The sequence below is a fragment of the Myotis nattereri genome, assembly GCF_964212035.1.
Source record: "Myotis nattereri genome assembly, chromosome: 1".
Classification (NCBI taxonomy): Eukaryota; Metazoa; Chordata; class Mammalia; order Chiroptera; family Vespertilionidae; genus Myotis; species Myotis nattereri.
The window spans coordinates 45,522,361-45,528,360 of record NC_138075.1 but is presented as its reverse complement, the minus strand read 5'-3'; positions in this window follow the sequence as shown (position 1 = coordinate 45,528,360).

The following is a 6,000-nucleotide window of genomic DNA, read 5'->3' as shown; positions in this document are numbered from 1 at the left end:
AAGGCAGGGTGCATTTTAGTTGGGCCTTGAAGTGTGTGTAGATATAGATATGAACTACATTTTCTACACAGGAAAAATAATGTGGGCAAAGAGTAAATGAAATCTTTTAAAACATTGTGTCTGTTCAAATTCTCCTTTCCAGTTACTTGCATGAAACTTGTCTTTATATATTTGTACAAATATTAATCACATAAAACATTATCTGTTTTTAATAGGCTGATATCCAAGTGCAGTTGATTGGCAAAGGCCAACCAAATCCTTTGAAAAATATTCTAAATGAAAATGATATTGTATTCATCTTGGAAAAAGTGGTAAGTAGTGCTTGGGCTATGTGGTTGTTCTATTCTTGATAGCCAAATTAGGTTTAATGGGAATAAACTCAAGTGTATACATTTTTTTATCAGCATTTTTTTTGTTAATCCTCACCTGAGGATATTTTTCTCATTGACCTTTAGAGAGAGTGTGGAAGAGATGGAGTAGGGGTGGGAGAGACAGAGAAACATTGACGTGAGATAGAGACATTGATTGGTTGCCTCTCACATATGCCCCTACTGGCGATTGGGAACCTGCAACCGAGGTACATGCTCTTGACTGGGAATCAAACCTACGACCCTTTGGTCAGTGAGTCGGCGCTCTAACCAGTTAGCCAAACCAGCCAGGGCAACATGTTTTAAAAAATGGATTCTAATTCTTTTAGGAATAAGTAAGTACAGTGTTGTCCAATAGAAATATAATGTGAACCACATATGTAATTTAAATTTTCTGGTAACTCATTAAAATATAAATGAGTGAAATTATCATACAGTAAAATGTACTTTTAAGAATGTTATTAATAGAAAAAAAAAGAATGTTATGAATAGAATCATACAGTATGTCTTTCACTGTTTAATGCTTTTGAGATTCTTCCAAGTTGTGTGTGTATCAGTGATTCATTTCTCTTAATTGTTGAGTGGTGTCTCATGGTATGGATATACCACAGCTTATTTACTCATTCACCCTTTGAAGGACAATTGGGTTGTTTTCAGCAATCATGAAAAGAGCTCCTATAATCATTTTTGTACAAATTTTTGTGTGCACATAACTTCTTTTAAAATTATTAATGTATTTCTATTGATTTCAGAGAGGAAGGGAGAGGGAGAGAGATAGAAACATCAATGATGAGAGTGAATCATTGATTGGCTGCCTCCTTCACACCCCCAGAGCCTTGCAACCCTGGCCTGTGCCCTGACCAGGAATTGAACTGTGACCTCTTGGTTCATAGGTCATCGCTCAACCATTGAGTCATGCCAGCCGGGCTGCACATAACTTTTCCTTACAGTAAATACCCAGGAGTGGGATTGCTGGATCTGAAATTAGGTGTAGTAATTCTTAAAAATTTAATCTAATATATCTGAAATTATAATTTCAAAACCTAATTAATATAGAAATCATTAATCAGATATTTTAAGTTCTTTTTCCATACTACGTCTTTAAAATATGGTGTGTATTTTACACTTACATCTCAGTTTGGTCTGGCCACATTTCAAGTGCTCAATAGCCACATGTGGCTAGTGGCTACTGTGTTGAACAGCACAGCATAAGTAGCTATGACACATGGAAATTTTTCTTTAATTTTATTAACTGTAACAAGAGGGAACTTCTTATTGTTTGTATCATTTTATAATTACAACCTTAATCCTTTTTGTTTTAATTATGTAACTGTTTTGGCAGTTGTGGTTTTTATTGAGTGCTGTTAATGGTTGCTTGGAGCAACCATTCCTTTGCTTACATCATTTCCTGAAGTAGATAGGAACAGGCTCTAAAAGGGAAAGTGAACGTTTCTTTAGAAGGAACACCTCTGTCTGCTTTACGACCCTCATGCAGTCTGGATAGACATTGTGGTGAATGAACTAGGAGCTCTTTATTTTAAATGCACACACAAGAAAACTTTCTTTCTTTCTTTCTTTCTTTCTTTCTTTCTTTCTTTCTTTCTTTCTCTCTCTCTCTCTCTCTCTCTCTCTCTCTCTCTCTCTCTCTCTCTTTCTTTCTTTCTTTTTAAATATATTTTTATTGATTTCAGAGAGGAAGGGAAAGGAAGAGAGATAGAAACATCATTAATGAGAGAGAATCTTTGATTGGCTGCCTCCTGCACAGCCCCCACTGGGGACGGAGCCCTCAACCCAGGCATGTGCCCTGACTGGAATCGAGCCCGGGACCCTTGAGTCCACAGGCCAGTGCTCTATCCACTGAGCCAAACCAGCCGGGGCAAGAACACTCCTTTCTGAGGAGGGGAACTTCTTTGTCTTTTTGAGTTCATGAATGGGTGTATTAGTGCTTGTCTGTGATGGGCAAATGCTTGGAAAATAACTACAGGTGAATTATGTGGTTGAATTTAGACTTTTGTTATGGGGAAATGGGAAATGCATGTATGTAGGAGAAAAGCTGAAAAAGTTAAATTATCTTGGAAATGGTAAAGATGAACAGAGGGCATTTGTGGAAATCTGGGTTAGGATTCTAGGGAGAATGCAGCTTTGAGTTTTAAAGAGTTACCTGTAATTCATTGAGGCCCTGGCATTTTTGGACGAAGAACAATTAAAATGGCCTTTGTTTCTGCAAAGATCAGTGGAGCTTAATGCATGATTGTTGAAAAGTAGAGTAGAGGAAAAAATGATATTTCTTGGGAGCTCTAGTTTAAGGAACTTTTTGGAAAACCAGACCTGCAAGGGAATGAAATCTGAAATCTTGCAAAAGAAATTCAAAGTTGAGGAAACATCTAGGTCTGATACCTATTAACTCTGCAGAGGATTTACTGCTAGGAGAGGCTGCCTAGATTCAAATGTTGGCTTTGCACTCAGCAGCTGTGTTATTATCCTAGACAAGTTATTTAACCATTCACTATCTCAGTTCTTCCGTCTTTAAAACAGAGTTAACAATAGTATCAGTCTCAGGGCTTTTATGAAGAATAAAAGAAAACGTAGAACAGTAACTGGTACCTAGTAATGCTCAGAAAATGTTAACTCATAATTATTGTTATTATTGGCAATTCTGAGCTAGTTAAGTAGTTAAACACATAGATATCAGAACCCTGTAACACAGAGACTTGATAGCCCTAAGAGGAATAACTTTAAGGAATCTTCACATTTGGGAAATGAAGAATCTGACAAAATCAGGGAGTATCAGGGAGTCTCCGATGTTTTTCCCCTTGGTATTTTGTCTTTAGCATTTTGTGCATGTTGGGACACTTTTCTCTAATGACATCAGATGCTTCCTTTATTAGTAGGAACTTGATAGGACAGTGGAAATGCTTCTGATGGCAAGATGAGTTGGTACCAAACTGGTGTGTAGCTATGATTCTTGCCATAGCCCAGTCATTTATGCTCAAAGTTTTGGAATCAGTGCATTATGTTTTAGCATAGTGAACAGTTGACTGTTATCTTTTGTGTTCTTTTACCTGGTTAAATAATTTTAAAAAAATTTTAAAGCCTTTGGAAAAGGAAGAAACAAGTCATGTTGAAGAGCTACAGTCTGAAGAAACTGCTATTTCTGATTTCTCTACTGGTGAGAATGTTGGGCCACTTGCTTTACCAGTTGAGAGGGCAAGGTAAGTTTTTTCTTAGTATTGGGATAGGAATAGGGGTGGAGGGTAGGAATTTAAATTGAAGCATTCTTATAAACATTAGAAAACAATTATGTATTTAGCGCAGATCTGTCCCTCATTTCTTCCCCCTGCCCCTACATATGTATACCCAACTCTCTACTGAATGCCCCATTGATATCTCAGACATGACCAAGAAGGTTGTTGTGATTGTCCTTTTCTCCAGTCTCCTATACTGTTTGTTGGTGCTTCTTAAATGTTTTCCTTGTGTCTAATCTGGTTCCCCTCCAATCTTTCCTCCTCACTGTTGCCAAGAAAGTCCCTCAGCGATTCTTACTGCCTCATGATAACATCCAAATTCCTTTTGAGTGATACATAGGAGCCTTCCCTGTCTGGTTCAGTGGTCTTCTACCAAGGGTACCATGCCTAGTGGGCATTTGGAAATTGCAGGGGTACTTTTTGCCGTCATGAAGACGAGGGGAGCTGTTGGCCTGGACCATGGATTGTAAACGTCCTGCCATGCATAGGGCTCTGCAGCCCAATCAGGAATGATCTTCCCCTGTTAGAAACCCTGCTGCCTCTGTCTGCCTTGCCAGTTTCACTTCCTGCTTCTTCCCTGTGTAGCCACATGCAGTTCCCTCTGCCTGGCCTCCCCCACCTCCCAAACAAGAAAATCCTAGCTATCAGGATTAAATGTTATTATTTATATTGTGCTCTCCAGCCAGTGTTTGTTGGGATTTACCCATATGCTTATCATTTCTTTGCTCTCCATTTCTTCTTGCATTTCAGACCATCCTTCTGGGATTATTGTATTTCCTTTTTGAAGTACAGTCCCTTAGAAATTCCTTTCCTGAACATCTGTTGATAATAAATTCAGTTTTCATCTCTTTAAAAAAAAAAACTTAAGCCACATTTTTGGTAACTTAATTTTGATATGCTTTCAAATTTACAGAACAGTTACAAGAATAATAGAGGAACTTCTGTATGTCCTTAACCCAGATTCAACAATTGTTTACATTTTGCTATATCTGCTTTGCCATTCTTTCTTTTAATCCTTCTCTTCCTTTTCCTCTCCCACTGCCACCGTCTATATAATATACACATATCACACACACAAATTTTTTTAATGTTGGAGACATTGTACTCCTTTACCCCTAAGTACTTTACTATATATTTCTTGAGAACAAGTACATTCTCTTGTATAACCCAGAACAATGATCAGAATCTGGAAATTTAACATTGTTACAATACTGTTATCTAATTCACAGTTCATATTCTAATTTCTTTAAGTGTCCCAATGACTATTAACTTCAAGCATCTTTTCATGTGCTTATTGGCTCCTACTTTCTTCCCTCCACCCCCAGCTTTATTGAGATACTAGTGGCCTAGTGCACAAAATTCATGCATGGGGAGGTTGGGGGGAGTGGGGGGTGTCCCTCAGCCCAGCCTGCACCCTCTCCAATCTGGGACCCCTCGGGGGATGTCTGACTGCCCACAGGGATCAGGCCTAGACCGGCAGTCGGACATCCCTCTCGCAATCTGGGACTGCTGGCTCCTAACTGCTCACCTGCCTGCCTGATTGCCCCTAACTACTCTGCCTGCCAGCCTGCTCGCCCCCAACTGCCCCCCCACCCCCACCCACCGGCCTGCTTGCCCCCAACTGCCTGCCCGCCAGCCTGATCACCCCCAACTCTCCCCCCTGCCAGCCTGCTCACCCCCACCTAACCTCCCCTCCAGTCTGATCGCCCCCAACTGACCCCCACTGACGGCCTGCTCGCCCCCAACTGGCCCGCCCCCCGGCCTGCTCCCCCCCCTCCCCCCCCCCACTGGCCTGATCACCCACAACTGCCCTCCCCTCTTGGCCCCTAACCACCTCTACCTCTGCCCCGCCACCATTGCTTTGTCCAGAAGAATGTGAAGAATGTCTGGAAGGTCTCCCAGTCTAATTAGCATATTACCCTTAGTATAGATAGTTGATATGTCCTACTTATTTCCTTAGCCTGAACTCACACCCTACTTCCACTCTCACTGAACCTTTTCCGTCACTGTATTGAACTCCCTGCTCGTAGTAGCTCTGAACCTGTCGTTGTCATTTTTTGATGTGTGAGTCTTTTTTTTTTTTTTTTTTTTTAAATATATTTTATTGATTTTTTACAGAGAGGAAGGGAGAGAGATAGAGAGTTAGAAACATCGATGAGAGAGAAACATTGATCAGCTGCCTCCCGCACGTCTCCCACTGGGGATGTGCCCGCAACCCAAGCACATGCCCTCGACCGGAATCGAACCCGGGACCCCTCAGTCCACAGGCTGACGCTCTATCCACTGAGCCAAACCGGTCCCGGCTTGATGTGTGAGTCTTGATCTGCCTTGTGTGCTTGTCTCTCACTTCTACATTGGGTGAAATATTTATGTGCATTTTTCAGATT